Source organism: Uloborus diversus, chromosome 8 (assembly GCF_026930045.1).
Source record: "Uloborus diversus isolate 005 chromosome 8, Udiv.v.3.1, whole genome shotgun sequence".
Classification (NCBI taxonomy): Eukaryota; Metazoa; Arthropoda; class Arachnida; order Araneae; family Uloboridae; genus Uloborus; species Uloborus diversus.
The window spans coordinates 19,688,001-19,711,913 of NC_072738.1; the positions used below are offsets into that span (position 1 = coordinate 19,688,001).

Genomic DNA, 23,913 nt, shown 5'->3' on the forward strand with positions numbered 1-23,913 from the left:
GTTGAACCTATCTGTTTTTTTTAAACCAGTAATGCTATTTTCAATTTAGGTTTACATATAAGAAACGCTATAAAAATCATATTCCCCGGCAAACTGGCTCGGTGGTGTAGGGGTATGAGTTAAGCTTAGGATGCGAGAGGTCCCGGGTTCAAATCCCGGTCGAGCCCGTGTGTATGTTTTTTTTAATTAATTATGCTTTAAAAAAATGTTTGCATGCATGAAATATTTCGCTAACATCGGGGCTAAGTGTTCTAGGAATATGACGCTGACAAGTGGTGCGCGAGGTCATGGAATAAAATCCCGGTCGAGCCCATCTATTTATTTTAAACCAGTAATGCTATTTTTATATTGAGTTTACATATAAGAAACGCTATAAAAATTAGATTGCACGACACTGTGGCTCGGTGGTCTAGGGGTATGATTCTCGCTTCGGGTGCGAGAGGTCCCGAGTTCAAATCCCGGCCGAGCCCGTATGTATACTTTTCTTAAATATGCTTTAAAAAAAGTTTGCATGCCTGAAACATTATAAAATAATTCGCTAACATCAGGGCTGAGTGTTCTAGGGGTGTGATTCTCACGTAGAGCGCGCGAGGTTGCGGATTTAAATCCCGGTTGAGCCTATGGTTTTTTTTTTTTAAACCAGTAATGCTATTTTCAATTTAGGTTTACATATAAGAAACGCTATAAAAATCATATTTCCCGCCAAAGTGGCTCGGTGGTCTAGGGGTATGATTCAAGCTTAGGGTGCGAGAGGTCCCGGGTTCAAATCCCGGCCGAGCCCGTATGTATGATTTTTTATAATTAATTTTGCTTTAAAAAAATGTTTGCATGCATGAAAAAGTATAAAATAATTCGCTAACATCGGGGCTTAGTGTTCTAGGAGTATGACTCTCACGTAAAGTGCGCGAGGTCATGGAATCTAATCCCGGTCGAGCCCATCTATTTTTTTTTTAAACCAGTAATGCTATTTTTAATTTAAGTTTACATATAAGAAACGCTATAAAAATCATATTGAAGGCCACTGTGGCTCGGTGGTCTAGGGGTATGATTCTCGCTTAGGGTGCGAGAGGTCCCGGGTTCAAATCCCGGCCGAGTCCGTATGTAAGTTTTTTTTTAAAATTAATTATGCTGTAAAAAAATGTTTGCATGCATGAAATAATTCGCTAACATCGGGGCTTAGTGCTCTAGGAATATGACGCTCACAAGTGGTGCGCGAGGTCATGGAATAAAATCTCGGTCGAGCCCATCTATTTATTTTAAACCAGTAATGCTATTTTTATATTGAGTTTACATATAAGAAACGCTATAAAAATTATATTACACTACACTGTGGCTCGGTGGTCTAGGGGTATGATTCTCGCTTTGGTTGCGATAGGTCCCGGGTTCAAATCCCGGCTGAGCCCGTATGTATATTTTTCTTAATTAAATATGCTTTAAAAAATGTTTGCATTCCTGAAACATTATAAAATAATTCGCTAACACCGGGGCTGAGTGTTCTAGGGGTATGATTCTTAAGTAGAGTGCGAGAGGTCCCGGGTTCAAATCCCGGCTGAGCCCGTATGTATATTTTTCTTAATTAAATATGCTTTAAAAAATGTTTGAATTCCTGAAACATTATAAAATAATTCGCTAACACCGGGGCTGATTGTTCTAGGGGTATGATTCTCAAGTAGAGTGCGCGAGGTTGCGGATTGAAATCTCGGTTGAGCCTATCTGGTTTTTTTAAACCAGTAAAGGTTTTTTCAATTTTGGTTTACATATAAGAAACGCTATAAAAATCATATTTCCCGACAAAGTTGCTCGGTGGTCTAGGGGTATGTTTTAAGCATAACGTGCGAGAGGTCCCGGGTTCAAATCCCAGCCGAGCCCGTATGTATGTTTTTTTTAATTAATTATGCTTTAAAAAACGTTTGCAAGCATGAAACAGTATAAAATAATTCGCTAACATCGGGGCTTAGTGCTCTAGGAATATGACGCTCACAAGTGGTGCGCGAGGTCATGGAATAAAATCTCGGTCGAGCCCATCTATTTATTTTAAACCAGTATTGCTATTTTTATATTGAGTTTACATATAAGAAACGCTATAAAAATTATATTACACGACACTGTGGCTCGGTGGTCTAGGGGTATGATTCTCGCTTCGGGTGCGAGAGGTCCCGGGTTCAAATCCCGGCCGAGCCCGTATGTATACTTTTCTTAAATATGCTTTAAAAAAAGTTTGCATGCCTGAAACATTATAAAATAATTCGCTAACATCGGGGCTGAGTGTTCTTGGGGTGTGATTCTCATGTAGAGCGCGCGAGGTTGCGGATTTAAATCCCGGTTGAGCCTATGGTTTTTTTTTTTAAACCAGTAATGCTATTTTCAATTTAGGATTACATATAAGAAACGCTATAAAAATCATATTTCCCGACAAAGTGGCTCGGTGGTCTAGGGGTATGATTCGAGCTTAGGGGGCGAGAGGTCCCGGGTTCAAATCCCGGCCGATCCCGTATGTATGATTTTTTTTAATTAAATATGCTTTAAAAAAATGTTTGCATGCATGACACAGCATAAAATAATTCTCTAGCATCGGGGCTTAGTGTTCTAGGAGTATGACTCTCACGTAAGGTGCGCGAGGTCATGGAATCAAATCCCGGTCAAGCCCATCTATTTTTTTTTAAACCAGTAATGCTATTTTTAAATTAAGTTTACATAAAAGAAACGCTATAAAAATCATATTGAAGGCCACTGTGGCTCGGTGGTCTAGGGGTATGATTCTCGCTTTGGTTGCGATAGGTCCCGGGTTCAAATCCCGGCTGAGCCCGTATGTATATTTTTCTTAATTAAATATGCTTTAAAAAATGTTTGCATTCCTGAAATATTATAAAATAATTCGCTAACACCGGGGCTGAGTGTTCTAGGGGTATGATTCTTAAGTAGAGTGCGAGAGGTCCCGGGTTCAAATCCCGGCTGAGCCCGTATGTATATTTTTCTTAATTAAATATGCTTTAAAAAATGTTTGAATTCCTGAAACATTATAAAATAATTCGCTAACACCGGGGCTGATTGTTCTAGGGGTATGATTCTCAAGTAGAGTGCGCGAGGTTGCGGATTGAAATCCCGGTTGAGCCTATCTGGTTTTTTTAAACCAGTAAAGGTTTTTTCAATTTTGGTTTACATATAAGAAACGCTATAAAAATCATATTTCCCGACAAAGTTGCTCGGTGGTCTAGGGGTATGTTTTAAGCATAACGTGCGAGAGGTCCCGGGTTCAAATCCCAGCCGAGCCCGTATGTATGTTTTTTTTTTAATTAATTATGCTTTAAAAAAATGTTTGCATGCATGAAACAGTATAAAATAATTCGCTAACATCGGGGCTTAGTGCTCTAGGAATATGACGCTCACAAGTGGTGCGCGAGGTCATGGAATAAAATCTCGGTCGAGCCCATCTATTTATTTTAAACCAGTAATGCTATTTTTATATTGAGTTTACATATAAGAAACGCTATAAAAATTATATTACACGACACTGTGGCTCGGTGGTCTAGGGGTATGATTCTCGCTTCGGGTGCGAGAGGTCCCGGGTTCAAATCCCGGCCGAGCCCGTATGTATACTTTTCTTAAATATGCTTTAAAAAAAGTTTGCATGCCTGAAACATTATAAAATAATTCGCTAACATCGGGGCTGAGTGTTCTAGGGGTGTGATTCTCATGTAGAGCGCGCGAGGTTGCGGATTTAAATCCCGGTTGAGCCTATGGTTTTTTTTTTTTAAACCAGTAATGCTATTTTCAATTTAGGTTTACATATAAGAAACGCTATAAAAATCATATTTCCCGCCAAAGTGGCTCGGTGGTCTAGGGGTATGATTCAAGCTTAGGGTGCGAGAGGTCCCGGGTTCAAATCCCGGCCGAGCCCGTATGTATGATTTTTTATAATTAAATATGCTTTAAAAAAATGTTTGCATGCATGACACAGCATAAAATAATTCTCTAGCATCGGGGCTTAGTGTTCTAGGAGTATGACTCTCACGTAAAGTGCGCGAGATCATGGAATCAAATCCCGGTCAAGCCCATCTATTTTTTTTTTAAACCAGTAATGCTATTTTTAAATTAAGTTTGCATATAAGAAACGCTATAAAAATTATCTTACTCGACACTGTGGCTCGGTGGTCTAGGGGTATGATTCAAGCTTAGACGGCGAGAGGTCCCGGGTTCAAATCCCGGCTGAGCCCGTATGTATATTTTTCTTAATTAAATATGCTTTAAAAAATGTTTGCATGCCTGAAACATTATAAAATAATTCGCTAACATCAGGGCTGAGTGTTCTAGGGGTGTGATTCTCACGTAGAGCGCGCGAGGTTGCGGATTTAAATCCCGGTTGAGCCTATGGTTTTTTTTTTTTAAACCAGTAATGCTATTTTCAATTTAGGTTTACATATAAGAAACGCTATAAAAATCATATTTCCCGCCAAAGTGGCTCGGTGGTCTAGGGGTATGATTCAAGCTTAGGGTGCGAGAGGTCCCGGGTTCAAATCCCGGCCGATCCCGTATGTATGATTTTTTATAATTAATTTTGCTTTAAAAAAATGTTTGCATGCATGAAAAAGTATAAAATAATTCGCTAACATCGGGGCTTAGTGTTCTAGGAGTATGACTCTCACGTAAAGTGCGCGAGGTCATGGAATCTAATCCCGGTCGAGCCCATCTATTTTTTTTTTAAACCAGTAATGCTATTTTTAATTTAAGTTTACATATAAGAAACGCTATAAAAATCATATTGAAGGCCACTGTGGCTCGGTGGTCTAGGGGTATGATTCTCGCTTAGGGTGCGAGAGGTCCCGGGTTCAAATCCCGGCCGAGTCCGTATGTAAGTTTTTTTTTAAAATTAATTATGCTGTAAAAAAATGTTTGCATGCATGAAATAATTCGCTAACATCGGGGCTTAGTGCTCTAGGAATATGACGCTCACAAGTGGTGCGCGAGGTCATGGAATAAAATCTCGGTCGAGCCCATCTATTTATTTTAAACCAGTAATGCTATTTTTATATTGAGTTTACATATAAGAAACGCTATAAAAATTATATTACACTACACTGTGGCTCGGTGGTCTAGGGGTATGATTCTCGCTTTGGTTGCGATAGGTCCCGGGTTCAAATCCCGGCTGAGCCCGTATGTATATTTTTCTTAATTAAATATGCTTTAAAAAATGTTTGCATTCCTGAAACATTATAAAATAATTCGCTAACACCGGGGCTGAGTGTTCTAGGGGTATGATTCTTAAGTAGAGTGCGAGAGGTCCCGGGTTCAAATCCCGGCTGAGCCCGTATGTATATTTTTCTTAATTAAATATGCTTTAAAAAATGTTTGAATTCCTGAAACATTATAAAATAATTCGCTAACACCGGGGCTGATTGTTCTAGGGGTATGATTCTCAAGTAGAGTGCGCGAGGTTGCGGATTGAAATCTCGGTTGAGCCTATCTGGTTTTTTTAAACCAGTAAAGGTTTTTTCAATTTTGGTTTACATATAAGAAACGCTATAAAAATCATATTTCCCGACAAAGTTGCTCGGTGGTCTAGGGGTATGTTTTAAGCATAACGTGCGAGAGGTCCCGGGTTCAAATCCCAGCCGAGCCCGTATGTATGTTTTTTTTAATTAATTATGCTTTAAAAAACGTTTGCAAGCATGAAACAGTATAAAATAATTCGCTAACATCGGGGCTTAGTGCTCTAGGAATATGACGCTCACAAGTGGTGCGCGAGGTCATGGAATAAAATCTCGGTCGAGCCCATCTATTTATTTTAAACCAGTATTGCTATTTTTATATTGAGTTTACATATAAGAAACGCTATAAAAATTATATTACACGACACTGTGGCTCGGTGGTCTAGGGGTATGATTCTCGCTTCGGGTGCGAGAGGTCCCGGGTTCAAATCCCGGCCGAGCCCGTATGTATACTTTTCTTAAATATGCTTTAAAAAAAGTTTGCATGCCTGAAACATTATAAAATAATTCGCTAACATCGGGGCTGAGTGTTCTTGGGGTGTGATTCTCATGTAGAGCGCGCGAGGTTGCGGATTTAAATCCCGGTTGAGCCTATGGTTTTTTTTTTTAAACCAGTAATGCTATTTTCAATTTAGGATTACATATAAGAAACGCTATAAAAATCATATTTCCCGACAAAGTGGCTCGGTGGTCTAGGGGTATGATTCGAGCTTAGGGGGCGAGAGGTCCCGGGTTCAAATCCCGGCCGATCCCGTATGTATGATTTTTTTTAATTAAATATGCTTTAAAAAAATGTTTGCATGCATGACACAGCATAAAATAATTCTCTAGCATCGGGGCTTAGTGTTCTAGGAGTATGACTCTCACGTAAGGTGCGCGAGGTCATGGAATCAAATCCCGGTCAAGCCCATCTATTTTTTTTTAAACCAGTAATGCTATTTTTAAATTAAGTTTACATAAAAGAAACGCTATAAAAATCATATTGAAGGCCACTGTGGCTCGGTGGTCTAGGGGTATGATTCTCGCTTTGGTTGCGATAGGTCCCGGGTTCAAATCCCGGCTGAGCCCGTATGTATATTTTTCTTAATTAAATATGCTTTAAAAAATGTTTGCATTCCTGAAATATTATAAAATAATTCGCTAACACCGGGGCTGAGTGTTCTAGGGGTATGATTCTTAAGTAGAGTGCGAGAGGTCCCGGGTTCAAATCCCGGCTGAGCCCGTATGTATATTTTTCTTAATTAAATATGCTTTAAAAAATGTTTGAATTCCTGAAACATTATAAAATAATTCGCTAACACCGGGGCTGATTGTTCTAGGGGTATGATTCTCAAGTAGAGTGCGCGAGGTTGCGGATTGAAATCCCGGTTGAGCCTATCTGGTTTTTTTAAACCAGTAAAGGTTTTTTCAATTTTGGTTTACATATAAGAAACGCTATAAAAATCATATTTCCCGACAAAGTTGCTCGGTGGTCTAGGGGTATGTTTTAAGCATAACGTGCGAGAGGTCCCGGGTTCAAATCCCAGCCGAGCCCGTATGTATGTTTTTTTTTTAATTAATTATGCTTTAAAAAAATGTTTGCATGCATGAAACAGTATAAAATAATTCGCTAACATCGGGGCTTAGTGCTCTAGGAATATGACGCTCACAAGTGGTGCGCGAGGTCATGGAATAAAATCTCGGTCGAGCCCATCTATTTATTTTAAACCAGTAATGCTATTTTTATATTGAGTTTACATATAAGAAACGCTATAAAAATTATATTACACGACACTGTGGCTCGGTGGTCTAGGGGTATGATTCTCGCTTCGGGTGCGAGAGGTCCCGGGTTCAAATCCCGGCCGAGCCCGTATGTATACTTTTCTTAAATATGCTTTAAAAAAAGTTTGCATGCCTGAAACATTATAAAATAATTCGCTAACATCGGGGCTGAGTGTTCTAGGGGTGTGATTCTCATGTAGAGCGCGCGAGGTTGCGGATTTAAATCCCGGTTGAGCCTATGGTTTTTTTTTTTTAAACCAGTAATGCTATTTTCAATTTAGGTTTACATATAAGAAACGCTATAAAAATCATATTTCCCGCCAAAGTGGCTCGGTGGTCTAGGGGTATGATTCAAGCTTAGGGTGCGAGAGGTCCCGGGTTCAAATCCCGGCCGAGCCCGTATGTATGATTTTTTATAATTAAATATGCTTTAAAAAAATGTTTGCATGCATGACACAGCATAAAATAATTCTCTAGCATCGGGGCTTAGTGTTCTAGGAGTATGACTCTCACGTAAAGTGCGCGAGATCATGGAATCAAATCCCGGTCAAGCCCATCTATTTTTTTTTTAAACCAGTAATGCTATTTTTAAATTAAGTTTGCATATAAGAAACGCTATAAAAATTATCTTACTCGACACTGTGGCTCGGTGGTCTAGGGGTATGATTCAAGCTTAGACGGCGAGAGGTCCCGGGTTCAAATCCCGGCTGAGCCCGTATGTATATTTTTCTTAATTAAATATGCTTTAAAAAATGTTTGCATGCCTGAAACATTATAAAATAATTCGCTAACATCGGGGCTGAGTGTTCTAGGGGTATGATTCTCACGTAGTGTGCGCGAGGTTGCGGATTTAAATCCCGGTTGAGCCTATCTGTTTTTTTTTTAAACCAGTAATGCTATTTTCAATTTAGGTTTACATATAAGAAACGCTATAAAAATCATATTTCCCGACAAACTGGCTCGGTGGTCTAGGGGTATGATTCAAGCTTAGGATGCGAGAGGTTCCGGGTTCAAATCCCGGCCGAGCCCGTATGTATGTGTTTTTTTTACTTAATTATGCTTTAAAAAAATGTTTGCATGCATAAAACAGCATAAAATAATTCTCTAACATCGGGGCCTAGTGTTCTAGGAGTTTGACTCTCACGTAAGGTGCGCCAGGTCATGGAATCAAATCCCGGTCGAGCCCGTCTATTTTTTTTTAAACCAGTAATGCTATTTTTAAAATAAGTTTACATATAAGAAACGCTATAAAAATCATATTGCAGGCCCCTCTGGCTCGGTGGTCTAGGGTTATGATTCTGGACACGGGTGCGAGAGGTCCCGGGTTCAAATCCCGGCCGAGCCCGTATGTATATTTTTCTTAATTAAATATGCTATAAAAAATGTTTCCATTCCTGAAACATTATAAAATAATTCGCTAACATCGGGGCTGAGTGTTCTAGGAGTATGATTCAGAAACATTCCATTTTAAAGCCAGTCGCGTCTCCTGACCATAAGAGTAAACTTAAGTAGATATACGGTAATAGCTTGGCATCTTCCTGGTTTTTCAAGAAAGTTCCGAAAGTAGTATTGTAATCATGGCCAAAGCTAAGCCAGAATTGCACACACAGTTAAGTGTCAAGAATTTTACTCGCCTGCAATTCTGGCAGAGCTACGTAGTCCAAGGTCCTATTCGCTGTCTTTCCGAGCTAACAGTCTGGACGGTCCGTAATCGCGCTGAAGCCGTAACAGTTTATAAATGCGCTCAGTTTAATAACTAAACTGGGAGGTAAAAATATTGTTCAGAATAGTGAAAAGTCTGCATTTGTGCAACTTGTAGCAACTCAGGAAACGTTTTGACAATACTTGATTTTTCCAGGAAGTGGATAAAAACTATTGAAATCCTAAAACGTTACACGGAAATACTCCGTAACATTTCGGATTTCTTTAGTGTGGCACAGATCAAATGCTGAAAAAGCATTTATTCAAATTATTTATTTTTTGAAACTATTAATGAAGTTATAAAAATTAAATTAAAAAAAAACTTTTTCAATTGAATTTTATATACAGTGGCTCCCAAAAGTGTTCGTACACCTACGACTTTCAATGAAATAGGAGCCTATCCATTGGTTTGAATTAATATTTCGGAATAGGTATCTAATTATAAGATCTATGATCAATTTTCAACAAAACTACATGATTTTTTTTTAATATTAAAACTTATTTTTTTAAAAATCAACAACCAAAAAGTGCCAGAAATTTTATCTTACAAAAGTCTTCGTACACTTTAAAAAAAGTCTACATATTATTGAATAATCTACCCTTTTACTAAGTTATTATTTAGTAGAATATCATGCAATATCAACAACACCTTTTAAACGTCTGGGAATAGATTTCATTCTTTTTTCTTTCTTTTTTTTTTTTTTTTTTTGCGTAATTTCTGAGTAAGTGTTCAACCACTCTTCAAGTCTTATTTTTTCTAGCTCTATTTTCGTTTCAAAGCCGTATTTTCGTAATCTATCCTCCAGATATCTCTAAATATGTTACATTAGGTTGAAATCTGGAAGTTGAAGGGGTACTTTCTAAATTTTAGGACAATTTTTGAGGCACTAGACGCAAACGTTGAAAACCGTGGGCTACTTATCGTTGTCTTGATAAAAAACAAAGTTGTTTCCGATAGCCAAATTTTTGGCAAAGATTTTAAAATTGGTTTTTAAAATATTTAAATGAACAACATGATTCAGTATTTCACCCAAAAATTCCAAACTACTAAGTCCTGATGCTGATAGGCACCCTCACAGAAGAACACCTTCAACGTCCTGATTAACAGATCCAACTAAGTTCTTAAGATTAAGTTCCTAATTTTTCTTCTATTTACAATTATACAACAATTTAACCAAAAATGTTAAATTTGTTTTCGTGTGTAAGTAAGACGTAATTCCAAAACATTTTGAGCTCATTTTTCATTCATTTTGCGACGAAAAGAGGAAGCTTTCTGTTTTTCGCGCGGCCAAGAAAATTTCTGCAGGAAGAGATCCCATTTAATCCAGCTAATCATACAACTTGGCGAACAATTTTAGGTGAAAATTAAATGTTAAATTTTTCATTTAACTCTGCAGGAACTTTTACAGCACTCAAATGTGTATTTTTCATAAATTTTTTAACTGTAAATCTCCGATCACGCTTTGTCAACTTTGCCGGTTGAACTTTTCTTACCTTGTTTTCGGTCCGATTCTTTTCTTTAAAGCATTTTATTAAGCACTTTACTATAGAATGGAATAAATTGACTAATTTAGAGTCATTTCAAAGCAATTTATCGCTACTGTGAGGAAAAAATTCAAATTTCGAATGGTGTTTGTGGTCTTTTACGAATACCAGCCGTTTTAAAGTATTAAGCACAATATTAAGAAATAAATACACAAAAAATTAAAACCAAGTGACTTTTAAGGGTCAACACAATGCAAAAACAATAAAAAAAACGACATATGATAATTTTAATCATGAATTTATTCAAAATTATTTGAGTGTGCAATGACTTTTGTGGCGTATTATTTCTCTGTCTCTTCGTTTTTCGACCCATTTCAAAAAGAAGATCCGACAATATTTTTAAAAAACTACAGGGTTTTATTTAGAATGACATAGGAATGATGTGAAAAATTATTGGACTTCATATTCGAATTCCGTTTCGCGTTATTTTGGTTTTACTAAAAAATTTAAAGTGTACGAACACTCTTGGGAGCCACTGTACATATTCGAAGTTGAAAATTCAATTTTTTTTTTCTCTTTTTAATATCATTTCTAATAGTTCACACATAATTTGAGTGGATTATTTTTTTCTATAATGCTTACTCCCACTTAAAAACATCAACTCTGACAACAAAAATGTTTTTCATTGGCGCGACTTAGCCGAAAATAGTAAAGATGGGAGTACATTTATTTTTTTTTTCAGTACACTTTAATCTTTATCTTTCTTTACTAATAATAAAGCTGAAAGTCTCTCTGTCCGGAGGATGTCTGTAGGATGTCTGTGACGCGCATAGCGCCTAGACCGTTCGGCCGATTTTCATGAAATTTGGCACAAAGTTAGTTTGTAGCATGGGGGTGTGCACCTCGAAGCGATTTTTCGAAAATTCGATTTTGTTCTTTTTCTATTTTAATTTTAAGAATATTTTCCGGAGCAAAATTATCATCTGATGGACGAGTAAATTACGAAATTATCATAACGTGTAATGGGAGAGCGAATGAACATAGCCAATTGGCGAGAAATTCGTCATCTATTATTTGTAAATATATAGGCGAACGAATGACCTTTTAATTTTCAACTACGGGCGAAGCCGAGCGGGTACCATTAGTAATATATAAAAGTTTTCTAAATCTTTTGGAAAATTGTATTTTGAAATTTTAATTACTGAGCGAATGTTACCCATCGGTACAATACAGTAATTGAAAAATAAACCAAACATTGCTTTTAAAAGTTATGTTTTTTAAATTTTTTTCAAAGAAAAAATTTTGTTTTTACTTCCTTTTACAAAAAAGGAAGTATTGTATTCGCGAAAGAGTTTTCAGTCAAAAATCGACTTTAATTTCCATTTAGCTCACCCCCGAATGAATGTTGAGTTTATTTTATTTTTTCATTTTTATTTATTTTTTTTTTTTTTTTTTTCCGACTCGATCGGCCATGGAAGCGCCTAAGAACGTATAGACACACGAAATATCCATTTTGACGATTCCCGAGATAATTACAACGAGTTTTCTCATGACGTCTGTATGTACGTATGTGCGTATGTATGTCGCATAACTCAAGAACGGTATGTCCTAGGAAGTTGAAATTTGGGACGTAGACTCCTAGTGGGGTCTAGTTGTGGACCTTTCCTTTTGGTTGCGATCTAATGTTCCTAAGAGGTCTTTTGCACCTTTTTTGGGAAGAAGTCATTGTTAATTTCAATGTAAACTCAAGTGGTGTTACAATTTGGCGGACACTTGGCGATATATCGGCAAAATTGGTCTCCAAGTTTGGTCGCCAAGTTTTGTCGCCATCTTGGTGACAAATTTGGTGTTTTTTTTTTTTTTTAAATCTGGTTTCGATTTGGATACTGTTGGTGATATTTAGAGAGTAAACTATTGAATCACATTAAAATTGCCAATAATGGGAAAATGACATTAAATTTGAGTGAAAGGAACTCATGTGATGCACACATCCGCTCGTTTCTGAAATATCTTTCTATAGACACAAAGGAAGTCAAGAGCAGAAAACATAATTTTGGATCAAATAACGAAACTGAGATATCTTCATAAATTGCATCACCATTATACAGGGCTAGCATAAAATAATATCCCGGTTTTAAAAATTTATATTTCATAAACTATTACACTTAGCACTATAAATGATGCATAAAAATAAAGATAAATTGTGAAAGTTTATTTTAACGTACGTAACTATTTAAACGTGCACGTTCCGCACTAGAGCAGCCAGAATTTTTTCTGAAGGGGGTTTTTTGGTCACAAGTCCTGACACTGTGTATTAACTAACTGTCAGTGTAATAACTACTGTATTAGGGTTGGAAACAATGTTAAAACCGAGAACTCGGGGAGAGGGGTTGTCCCCCTCTCCCATTTCGCTGTGCCACTGACGTTCCGTAATGCTGGATTGGCCATGCAGGTGATGATGATTTACCCTTTATGCGTTGGCCAGCCAGCACTGTAAAAACGTTTCAAAAACGTTCCTGAAAAATAATGGGCAACTGACACGTCCAATTTCTGCCAGTAAGATACCTATCAAAAACCAGGAACGTTTTCCGCTGAAATTCAGTAACCTTCCTGAAATTATCGAGGAAGTCTCCTGAAAAATTCAGAAATCTTCCCATTTGAAGCCAGTCGTGTTCCCAGAACTTGAGAGTGAACTTTGAGAGTTCCCTACGTAGTATTGCAAAAATGGGTAAGTTAAGCCAGAATTGCAAGCAGGTATCGAGAATATTACTCGCCTGCAATTCTTGCTAAGCAACGTAGTCCATGCTTATTCGCTTCCTTCAGAAACTTAGTCAGCATGGACGGACCGTGAGCAAATTGAAGCCCATACACTTTATTAATAAACTCAATTATCTTTAAACTGGGAGCGAAAAATATTTTTCACAACAGTGAGAAGTCTGTATTCTTGCAACTTGCAGCAATTCAAGAAACTTTTTAACAACGATACTGGATTTTTCCAGGAAGTAGATAAAAACCGTTGAAATCCCGAAACGTTACACGGAAATACTCAGTAACGTTTCGGAATTTTTTTACAGTGAGAGATCCAAACCTAACCCCATGTGATTTTTTACGTAGTTTCATCAAAGATAGTGTTTTTACAGCACCATTGCATGCAACATTGCAAGCCGAAAACCTAACCTCGCCAAAAATCCTAATCAAACCAACCAACATTGCAAGAACTGAAAGATCGCTAATGTGTAACATTACAAAAAATTGACATTGAAACACTCCAAAATGTATGTTACAGATGTGTGTCGTGTTACGCAAGGCGCAAACATTGAACATTTGTGAGTGAAAAAAACCTTTCACAGTTTATTTTACTGAATCATGTATAGTGTTAAGTGTAATAATTTATGAAATTTAAATTTCTAAAACCGAGACATTCTTTTATGCAAACCCTGTATTGATTTTTGTAGGATGGATATGCGTACTTAATAATGATTTAATAATGATTAATAATAAATTTACTACTTAAAATTTCAGTACTTAAATTAAGAAATATTTCATTGCAATACTCTCTCACTCAAGTATTCTGCACAGGGATCAACCTTCATGCATCATGTATAGTACCATATGCAAATGTAATGACAGAAGAAAGCTCAAGTCAGCAAATGTGCGAAAATACTTTAAGGCACGGACGTAAGAAAAGAGATTAAGTTAAACTTTTGCGCATGAAGTAAAACATTTAAATAAAACTCTTTTTATCTCTGAAGCATTACGGCCGACGCGCTAAAGCTCGTTAAATGCCCCAATTTAAAAAGTAGAACAGAAAAAGAAACGAAGTCCGCGTGACGCCAAAGACCCCGAAATGTCTTCTAAAATACTTTTTTCCCTGTGCTGAAATTTTCCTCAGGGCTATCATGTATTTCGTTCTAAATCACACAACTAACTAAAGACTTTTAATTTTTCCTAACAAATCAGTGACAAAAAACTTGAACTTGTTTTTCCTTCTTGGTTATTTTTCCTCAATTAGTCGGGAATTTTTTTTTTTTTTTTTTGGTTTAAGCCTGATTGTTGAACACGCGTCACTTGAAAAAACTTTTATTTTCGAGGAAGACCGTGCAAAGCCCTACGACGCGGCTCAGTTGTTAATAAAACCATTAACGAGTAGTATAAAATAAGATTTTTTTTAATTGTCGGTGAACTTCAACGAAACGTCCGCAAAATAACTTTGGCGAAAAAGGAATAATTAACAACGTGTAAATAGATTCGTCGTCAGCAAAGTAAATAAACAAAATTTATACAAATAGGAAATCAAACCGCCTTACATTGCTTTACTTAAAGCCCATATGCCACAAGGCAGTCTCTGGATAATGCAATGTTGCAAGAATTGCAGGCATACACACTGTTCGGTTCTTGCTTGCAAATCATACCTTAGATTCGAAAAGAAGTCCTCCTAATATGATTTAAGACCTTTCCTGATAAACTAAGAAACTATTACTATAAACAAATCTAAGTTCTCTTGGGAACATCTTGATCTATTCCGGAAAAGTGCCTGGCTTTTATTGGGAAATTTTCTGGTTGATTTATTCATTGCACAAAAATATCAGTGTTGAAAATTTACTGCATTTCATCGAAATCAACTCTGCCTACTCTTTTTTTACAACAACCACAATACAGTAACTGCTCGTTATATCACGCTTGTCTTTAGACAACAAAAAAGCGCGGTATATCTCCGACAACGTGATATAACCGAGGTCATGAAAAATAACGATTTAATTAACTAAAAATCATTTATATATGCCTCTACAAAAAGATCAGTTTCGTATTATATCAGGGACATTTTCTTGATAAAATTATTTTTTTAAAAAGTTTAAATTTTTTTCTTTAAAAAAAAGCGTTTTAAATGTTTTATAATGAAATATGAATCGAAAGTTGCAAATTTTCTGAGGTATGTGACATGTAAAGCATCATAATTTTTTGGGAGAGAAATAACAAGCGCGATATATCCGAATCAGTGATATAACGAGGCGCGATGTTACGAGGGGTTACTGTACTGTCGTAAGAATTGCCTTCTTACTACAATCTAAAAAATTATCAGGATTCATATTTTTTTTTTTTTTTTGCCATTTCTTATACTTAAGCTTTAATGATCAAGCTTGTTCGTTTGATTTTCGCTGCAGTAAAACACGAAAAAAAAAAACACCAAATTCCAACATTTTACAATTGTTAGCACGAAATTCAAAACGCATTTCTTCAAATATCTCAAAACCTCATTTCAGCACATACTGCGATTTACCTTCCCAAGTCTAAGAAATACTCGTAAGCCAAAATTCGTTACAATGTGAACGAAATGGAAAATGTTCGAAAATCTGTTCCCCTCCTTTCACCTCTTCTTCGGTAGTTGATACCTGACAAATTCTACAATAAATACAATTCAAATTCTGGAATGTTCTGCCTCCACATTCTGAAGCTCTCGTGGGATAAGATCAAGTGCAACAATAGGTGTTCCTGTTCTAGAAGGTGTTTTCTTTGCAGGTGAGTAAGGAAAGGGGACTTTTGCTTGGATGAGCAGCAGACCAAATCAGGGGATCTACGAACAACGGAACGATTGGGGAAAGGAATAAAAGGAAGTGACAGTCAATGAAATAGGCAAATAGTGCTTGTTATTAGATCTTCTTTATCGAAAGCAGATAAAGGATTAGTACTTAGATACAAGACATCCCTATGAGTCATTTGAAGAGATGAACAGTCTGTGAATGTTAGTAGTTTGAATCACCATTATTGACACTTAACTTACCGAATGTTTTCATAGTTCATCTTTATACCAAGGATATAAGCAAAGCAAATGCTGTACTAAATTGTCCGTATTGAATAAATTAGGAAATATAGATTCAACTGTAGAACACTTTGAAAAAAGTTACAAGATTTAAAGTATTTATCTAGGATTAAATACTGTAATATACTAAAAAAGAAGCGTTATAAATAGCTTTACAAATTGTTCTTTTAAAAAATGAAATTTAGAAAATGTGCCAACATTTCATATTGCCGGTAAAGATGGTTCTGAAGTGACGTATAAAATGTCACTTCGTACCGGTTATGAAAACGGACTTCTTTTACCAGTTTTTTTTCTGTTTTTTTTTTCCAGATTTTCAGGATAATGACTACATTGCTTCGCAAAGAAAAATAAACTTTTCAGATGGCTCTAACACCATTTTTGCCACTTCTTACGTAAAATGTCCCTTTGAATAAAAATGCGACAACTGTTTTCCCCTTCACTCGCTACTTTTTGTAGATAGCGTGCACCTATTTTTTATAAACTTTTTGTCAGTTCCATTGTTTTTATTTGGAGGGGAAAAAAGCATTTTTGATTCGTTAATTTTCCGAGGGACTATAGAGATGAAAAAATCAGGTGCATGAACATTTGTTGCAAGGAGGGAGAATCAGAGGGGTATTCTCCCCTAAAATATTTTTTAAACCATCAAAAATGTTTTTTCAATATTATATTTTTAAGTTTTTTTTTTTTTTCCTTTTTGTAATATAAAACAAGAGTACCGAGACCACTCCTATGATCCCAATGTCCGAAAGAATTTTCAAGCAGTGAAAATTAAAAAAAATGTATGTATATATAATAAAAATCTTGAAGACATCGCGTGTTGTGTACCAGTTGTATCACAGCTCGTCAGTATCGAACTTCCCGAATTATTTACATTACTTCAAATCATGTTCACAGATAAGTAATGAGCTAAGATTTAAAATGAAATTAAGTACTCTCTCTCACATAGTATCAATTTATATTACCTTCTGAAGAGTTTTTAAAAAAATCAAAACAATTCTTACATGTGTATAAACTATTTATGAGAATTGACATCAATTTAAACCCAAGGGCTCTGGGAGGGGGTGCTCACCTCGTCCCATGCACCCACGTAGCCACCCCCCCCCCCCTCAAAAAAAAATTCACCTGCAAATAATTATTTTTCAAGTACAAAAAAAAAATTAAAGCTGATATTTCACATTGCAATACATACAGGTTCTTTACACTTGAATATATGAAAATTAAAGCCCAAAGTGCAAAATTCCGGGCATAAAGAGCAAATGTATGATTAAAAATATATCATTTGTGCTAATGGTTCCACCAGTTTCACCGACATGAAAATTCCTGCCTCTACCTGTTTTTCAATATCTACTTATTTTTTAAAAATATTTAAGGAGGGGGATTTTTAAATAACGGCAAAACTGGGGTAAACCCGTGCTAATGGATTAAACAAACAACACTCATATTTCTTTGAGAATGCACTAACAGTAGTTTTTCAGAAAATTATTTCAACTTGTGAAGAAGACGGTGTTTATTACGTATCTACATTTAAAAAAGCAACTTTATTACATTGTTGCCTTTGTAGAAATAACATTTTTTGATTTTTTAAAGGATTTAACATTGCTTTTGTCAATCGTGGTAAAAATGCGTCCCCGGATTATATTAAAATATTCCTCAAAATAATGGTCTTGAGACTTTAGAGATTGACAAAAATGTAGGGAGAAAATGTTGCGATCTTTTTTTGACAATAAATAAAGGGGAGTAAAATAGTCTTGACAATTTATCAGCTAGATTCGAAAGACTTAATGGTAAAATTAATGATACTTTGGCAAATTATCAAGAGAATTGGTAAAAACTGTCAACAGCTTTCAAGAAAGATTCGGATTTCTTGCCAGCGAAAAATCAAAACACAAACTAAAATTCAGAATTTTATCAAATGGAGAGATAGAAGATAAATGGGAGAAATCTTGGCTTAATAAATCAGAGCAATAATCAGTGTAATAATAAATCTAAGGATTAATGGCATCTATTTTTTCCCTCGAAAATATTTTCTTTCCTTTTTCTTTTTTTGTGTGTGCTGAAATGAGAGTTTGAACGATGTCTTGGAAAATATGTTGTGACGTTCAGAGGTTGAGTAAGAAAAATTGTGCTAATCATTTTTCTGGCTTCGTTTCAAATACTCAGTCACATTTAAAAACAGTTTAAATTTAAGGCTTCACTATTCATTTTTAATGTAGTCGTCTGCTGAATATGTACCTGGATTGTTACAAATGGAGGAAATATTCTTTTCCTGAAAGTGTTCTTTTTCCCCACGGGTCGTCCATGAATAACATGAGGTTTTGAAAAGAATAGGGGACATTCATTGTGTAAGTGTAGCAATGCGTGACAAGGGCGAGGGAAGGAATAAAAATAAGTGTAGCATTATGTATATTGGTTCATATAAAAACATTTTTATAGCAAGAAGAAAATTTTTTGGCAATTTTGCTGAAAATACACTGGAACCTTCTTAAAAAATTTAGGAACTTCCTCAATAAAAACTAGTCACATTTAAGTAAGTGATAAACTGTTAGTGAAGTAGTCACAAACTTTTGTGAACAGTAATAGCTGGGCACCTTCCTGTGATTTACCAGTACCTTAGATCAGGAATCAATAAATGGTGGGAGCAAGTCCAATCATTGGCTCAGGAAATGCTGAAGCAAAGATCTCTAGTCACATGGTTCAACTTCGACGAATGGGAGACACATTTTACGTGAAACGAGTGGAAGAAAACCTGATTTCTTCCATTACTTTATTTTCAAATGTATCAAGTGACTTGCAATCCTTGCTTCAAGAATTGAAAGATTTACTCTCTCCACCTCTTATTCCTTCTCAAGGACTACTACGACCGAAACTTAGACAGAACTGCAAGCAAATGCCAAACGGCTTATTTACCTTCAATTCTTGCACAGCTACACTATGTATTTCAACCTTTTTTTTAGAGCGTATTTGAATGGGGAGCATAGAAACGAGGTCAAATGCGAAACGGTTAATAAAAAAGTTGAGTATATTTTCGCACTGGGAGCTAAAAACAAATTTTTTAAAGCAGTGAGAAAAGTCTGCATTCATTCAACTTTCTTCAAATCAGAAAACTTCTAGCAAAACTACTTGTTTAGCACTGGAAACAGTTGGAAACCTGTGAAATTCCGGGACGTTTCCCGGAAATAATCAGCAACGTTTTTTTTTTTTTTTTTTTATCAGTGAAAATACCTAACCTTGTGCTTCTAAGTCAAATGCGTTACCGTTGGAACCTAGCGTGCGAGTTTTCGTTTCGAAATGTAATATGAAGGAAATTATTCGAAAATTATTTTGTAATAATTTTCATTTCCATAATCAGAAGTAATTAATTCGCATTTATGACTCTAATGTGTTATTTAAACACATATATGACACATGCTCCATAAACATTTTTACTACAGCAACGTATTTAGGGGACCGTATTCGTGGGTTCCACAAAAGCTGAATCGTCGGGTATGTAATTGTAACTTGAGCAATCCTTTAGAAATCTCAAAACTATAAAAGGATGCTCCACTTACGCCTTTTTTTCATCCAATACACTTTTTACGTTGCCAAGGAAATAAAAGTTTGACACGTACATCGGAGCAGACGAAAGATAAATATGGATTATGCACATGAATGCTTTCCATTTATTGAATTTCTGAAAAAGGAGTGGTTGTAAAATACTTTTACAAAAATTGGAAATAAGCTCAATATGGGAAGAAATCTTATCTGAATTCGAAATTTAAGGAGCTGAAATAGCTGTAAATATTTTAGCAACCTTTCAAAATTGGATCGAAATCGAATGCAAACCATTGGGTCTGTTCGCTGAAAAAAAGCTTTCGAAAGATATAAATCCGTATCAGTTGTTTGCTCTTTTCCTGATTAGGTTTGATAAGAAAAATACTTTTGGTTGCAGCCACAAAATTTTTACTGCATGTTGTAGGACTGCAAGAGGAGAAATTCAGTTTGAAACGGCGAAACGGGGAAGCTGAATTAGGATTTCGGCATGTGAAAGGGGGAAGGGGGGGGGGCAAATTTAGTCACTATCTTCAAAATTATTTTTCTTCAGTTCCATTTGTTTTTTCTTCATTTTTCTTCTTCGGAATTTTAAGTTCAATCTTTTTGAATGTTATGCCATCTGTAATCTCACAACTATTTGATCAGTCTGGAATGCATCTATGGAAAATTACTTGACATAATACGGAGAATGGAGGAATCAAAATTAAAAAAATAATAATAATACGAGCCTACTTGTCCGTATACCAACAGCGCCTTTCTAGTATCTAATCAATGTACTCTAAACTAGATGAGACTGCAAATTATATCAAATATAACTTTTAACCATTTTAAGCTGATTTCTAGAAACAAAATATGCTTCGATCATCTAAAGAAATATATACATAAAAAAATAAACAAACGAACAAATAAAGTTATATTACCTTTTAAACAAAGCAGCTAATTTTTTTTTCCATTAAAAAAAAAAAACCTAATCGCTATCAAAAAGAAAGAATTAAAATAATAAACTCACTGAAACAAATGCATTAAATCAAAAAAAAAAAAAAAAATGCTTATTTTCTCCCGTTGGGAAAAAAAAACTTATAAATATACTTAAAAATTAGTAAAAAACAACAAAGTTTTAAAAGAAAGTATTTTCATCATCTAAAAACGAAGCAGAAATTCTCTGCGCAGCTTTTTATGTTAAACTAGCTGACCCAGCCACGCGTTGCTGTGGCGAGAAATATTTAGATTAAAATATTCTTTCACTTAATGTTTTTATAGAATCTAATTAATCATTTTAGTGAAGCTTAAAATAGTCTAGCCAATTTTAAAACATATGAGATTGATAACGGGCGTGTTGGGCTGAATTAAATACTTATTGAATTTAGTAAGTACTAACTAAATTTTCAATAGTAAAAACACTATACTTACGCTTAGTAAATTTTGCAAGTATGACTTCGGCCAAAAATAAAAGCAAAATAACTTCAAAGTGATAGTAAATATCGAAACTGATTGTAAAATATCGGAACGTAGAATTTAATCATAAACCAATATACACTTTTAGAATGTACACTATATTTTATTCATCTCAGATTTCTCTATAGTTTATTATCAATAACTTATTTACAAAATACATTAACTAAATTAAAAACATATAAAAATTAAATTTTATAAATGAGGTAGATAACATTGACTTCGATCTATCGTTTCTACTATTTGAAAACTGAAAATTATCTAAGCTCTAAGTTGTGCACAATATTCTTGCTATACCTGTCTTTTGCTAACACAAATAGGTATGATAACTTCCCTACTTGTGAGTAGGTGATAGATAGTTGCCCATGAGAGAAACATATATGTTTCATATCCAAACAGAAAATAGACATTTTTTGGTCTTGAGATGTATTTCTGGTCTTTTTAAAAGCTAAACAAATCGGAAATTGAAGCCTACCAAATGTGTTTGAAAATTATGACGCTATTAATGGATTACTTGGCAATACAAAAATTTCTAATTTAAACTTTTCCGTTAAAATTATTGAAATTTTGATAAATAATGTAGGTGGGTTTAAACTGTGAAAAAGAGTAATTGGTGAATCAATTTTCAACCTGAAATCATCTAGTGGCATTCCTGGTATATCCAGATAATTGAAAAATTCAGTTGGAATTTTTACGGCTTTGTTTTTATCGACAAATGTATAGCCTTGTTCGGCATCAACGGTCAGCACAATCCAATTATGATTTTTTTTTCGTGCTGTGAGTAATGGCTCATTATTCACAATAATTGTAACTAAGGCAGCGTCATTGCACTGTTTTTTTCTCTATGTAAATCATTGTTAACTAAGTCGGTGACCAATCGATCAGGTGATATCACACTATGATGGCTAAACAACAAATTTGAAATTGAAATGCATAAATCTTCAATCAACACTAATGCTTCATTATACATCTTTGGTGTAAAATCTTGATTTGGACTTTGGTGTGTTAGTTTAACTGTATGGAGCACAGCTTCAAGCATAAAATTCATAGTTTCCCTGCAGAAAAAATGATTGTGTTGGCTATTATGTCGTCAAAATTATCTTAAACAGTTGAAGAATACTGTTTCCCGTTATGCAAAACCTGCATTAGAAAATGTAGCTCTCAATGATTGTGTGCTACCAATAATTACAATTCTCGAAATGCATCGTCATATGTATTAAACACTCGACAATTAATGGTCCACAAATATTCCCGTCTGTTCGGGAATGTTTAACGAAAACAAATGCAAAAACAACATTCACTTTGTTTCGGATGCACAGTTTTGTTTTGGATGGAGTTTTGGTCCCATTGTCTTGGTTTTAATTTTTAATTATGCCCGAGATTGATGAATGTTGTGTTCTTTGTTTGCGTGGGATCCATGATTTTTTTTATTTTATTCAACACTGTAAAAACAATTAAGAAATGTCCTGAAAAATAGTGGACAGCGAATACGTCCAATTTCCGCAAGTAACATATCTTGTAAAAACAGGAACGTATCCCACTAAAAGTCAGAAACCTTTCTAAAATTTTGCTGAAGTCTTTCGAAAGAAGTCCGAAGCCTCTCCGATTCGAGACAATCATTTAATGAAAAAATTAGAGGGAACCGAAGTAAGATTAAAAGTAATAACTTGCCACATTTTTCGACTCACCAAGAAAGTATCAAAAGCATTATCGCTACCATAGCCCACTGCCAAGGTGGACTTGCAAGCATGCACAAAGTATTCCACTTGCTTGTTACTCTTGGAAAGTTACGGAATCCAGAGACTCCCTTGCTCCCATTAGGAGTTACGTAATCTGGACGGACGACGACGACGGTAGTGAAGTCAGTTCATCACTAAAATTCATTACCTTCCTAATATTATCCGGGAATCTTTTTGATGAATTCTGAAATCTCCCTGGCTTAAAGCCAGTCGTTTAGCTAGACCCTTCAGAAAAAACTTAAGTAAGATGAATACAAAGCTTGACACATCTCTTCTTTTAGACGAATGCTCCAAGAATAAGGCTGCAATCATGGGGAAAAGCAAACACAGACTTGCAAGCAAGTACCATTCCCCCCGAGGGTTCTCTGTTCCTGTCACTGACGTGACATACCAGATGGGAGTCCCGCGGGAAACTTTATTTAACACATTAGACAGTTACAAATTACAAACAATCACATGTAAACGAAGACAGACAAATACAAATACTCACTATGCAAGCAAGTACCGTAAGTCTAACGCGCCCCGAGCTTCCTGCAAATTTACAGAACCCAAAGGATCATTCCCTATCGCTAGGAGCTTAGGCAATGCAGACGGATCGTACTTGACCTGAAGCCGATACAATTAATAAATACGCTCAGTTAATCTTTAAACTGGGAGCTAAAAATATATTTCAAAGCAGTGAGAAGTCTGCATTCATGACGTTTGTAGCAATTCAGGAAACGTTTTGACGCAGATACTTAATTTCCAAATAAAATTGTTGAGGACCTGTGAAATCCCAACATGTTCCACGGAAATGAGCAGTGACATTTCGTATTTTTTTACGGTGCATGCAAAATAGCGTGGAATATTGGTAAATAATTTTATTTCTTAGAATTGGGCCAAACAAATTAGGTTTTTGACACTGTAAAAAAAAAAAAAATCAGGGTCGTTTTTGGCGGTT

General features: G+C 35.5%; 11 non-coding genes across 11 annotated transcripts; all 11 read left to right on the top strand.

The window, feature by feature from the left end:
- The first annotated feature begins 398 nt into the window (after positions 1-398).
- On the top strand, positions 399-470 carry Trnap-cgg (transfer RNA proline (anticodon CGG)). The gene has a single exon. It is a non-coding gene; the product is annotated as a tRNA-Pro (tRNA).
- A 555-nt stretch (positions 471-1,025) lies between these two features.
- On the top strand, positions 1,026-1,097 carry Trnap-agg (transfer RNA proline (anticodon AGG)). Its single transcript has one exon. It is a non-coding gene; the product is annotated as a tRNA-Pro (tRNA).
- Positions 1,098-1,331: 234 nt separating this feature from the next.
- Trnap-ugg (transfer RNA proline (anticodon UGG)) lies at positions 1,332-1,403 on the top strand. Its single transcript has one exon. It is a non-coding gene; the product is annotated as a tRNA-Pro (tRNA).
- Positions 1,404-2,109: 706 nt separating this feature from the next.
- Trnap-cgg (transfer RNA proline (anticodon CGG)) lies at positions 2,110-2,181 on the top strand. The gene has a single exon. It is a non-coding gene; the product is annotated as a tRNA-Pro (tRNA).
- Positions 2,182-2,734: 553 nt separating this feature from the next.
- Trnap-ugg (transfer RNA proline (anticodon UGG)) lies at positions 2,735-2,806 on the top strand. The gene has a single exon. It is a non-coding gene; the product is annotated as a tRNA-Pro (tRNA).
- Positions 2,807-3,515: 709 nt separating this feature from the next.
- On the top strand, positions 3,516-3,587 carry Trnap-cgg (transfer RNA proline (anticodon CGG)). The gene has a single exon. It is a non-coding gene; the product is annotated as a tRNA-Pro (tRNA).
- A 1,186-nt stretch (positions 3,588-4,773) lies between these two features.
- Trnap-agg (transfer RNA proline (anticodon AGG)) lies at positions 4,774-4,845 on the top strand. Its single transcript has one exon. It is a non-coding gene; the product is annotated as a tRNA-Pro (tRNA).
- Positions 4,846-5,079: 234 nt separating this feature from the next.
- Positions 5,080-5,151, top strand: Trnap-ugg (transfer RNA proline (anticodon UGG)). Its single transcript has one exon. It is a non-coding gene; the product is annotated as a tRNA-Pro (tRNA).
- Positions 5,152-5,857: 706 nt separating this feature from the next.
- Trnap-cgg (transfer RNA proline (anticodon CGG)) lies at positions 5,858-5,929 on the top strand. The gene has a single exon. It is a non-coding gene; the product is annotated as a tRNA-Pro (tRNA).
- A 553-nt stretch (positions 5,930-6,482) lies between these two features.
- Positions 6,483-6,554, top strand: Trnap-ugg (transfer RNA proline (anticodon UGG)). Its single transcript has one exon. It is a non-coding gene; the product is annotated as a tRNA-Pro (tRNA).
- A 709-nt stretch (positions 6,555-7,263) lies between these two features.
- On the top strand, positions 7,264-7,335 carry Trnap-cgg (transfer RNA proline (anticodon CGG)). Its single transcript has one exon. It is a non-coding gene; the product is annotated as a tRNA-Pro (tRNA).
- Positions 7,336-23,913: the final 16,578 nt, after the last annotated feature.